The sequence below is a fragment of the Mustela putorius genome, unplaced genomic scaffold (assembly GCF_011764305.1).
Source record: "Mustela putorius furo isolate JIRA1106 unplaced genomic scaffold, ASM1176430v1.1 tig00003987_pilon_pilon_pilon, whole genome shotgun sequence".
NCBI lineage: Eukaryota > Metazoa > Chordata > Mammalia > Carnivora > Mustelidae > Mustela > Mustela putorius.
In genome coordinates this window covers 10,579,379-10,580,010 of record NW_025422126.1, presented here as the reverse complement: position 1 = coordinate 10,580,010, position 632 = coordinate 10,579,379, and the positions used below count along the sequence as shown (strand labels likewise).

Genomic DNA, 632 nt, shown 5'->3' with positions numbered 1-632 from the left:
TACCTTCTATGTAGCACAACCTTCTTGTTTCAGTTAGACTTTTTTGATTAATAACTGTTGCTGCCTCTTGCTATATTAAGAAAATTAAAATTTACTGGAAAGGTAGCTCACAGCACAGACATAGAGGAACCAGAACAGTGCCGCAAGTCTGAGCAGCAGGAAAACCTGGGCCATTGTACTCATCTGTCACATAAAAAATCTAGTCCAGTGCTCACTTTCATATTACTAAAATTAGAACAATGCAGAGAAGATTAGCATGGCTCCTGGGGAAGGATGGCAAGCAGATTTGTGAAGTGTTCCGTATTTCTCTATATTATATATTAAAAGTTGTCAAGAGCCTAGTTCTTAAATGTTCTCATCACGAAAAAGAGATCCTAATTATGTGATAGGATAGATGTATTAGGTAACAGTACAGTGGTAATTTTATTTCAATATATAAATTTAACAAATCAACACATTGTGTACAATAAATTTATCCATTATATATGAATTATGTTTTATTATTTCTTTAGTTAAAAATATCTACTCCAGTTGATTTCTTCACCACTTTGTTACTCTACTTAAGATTCAAAATCCCTAGAGAAAGATTGCAGTTGTTTTGCTTATATTCTCTACCATCCATTGATGCAGTC

General features: G+C 33.2%; 1 pseudogene; it reads left to right on the top strand.

The window, feature by feature from the left end:
- The first annotated feature begins 207 nt into the window (after positions 1 to 207).
- Positions 208 to 308, top strand: LOC123389613 (annotated as a pseudogene).
- Positions 309 to 632: the final 324 nt, after the last annotated feature.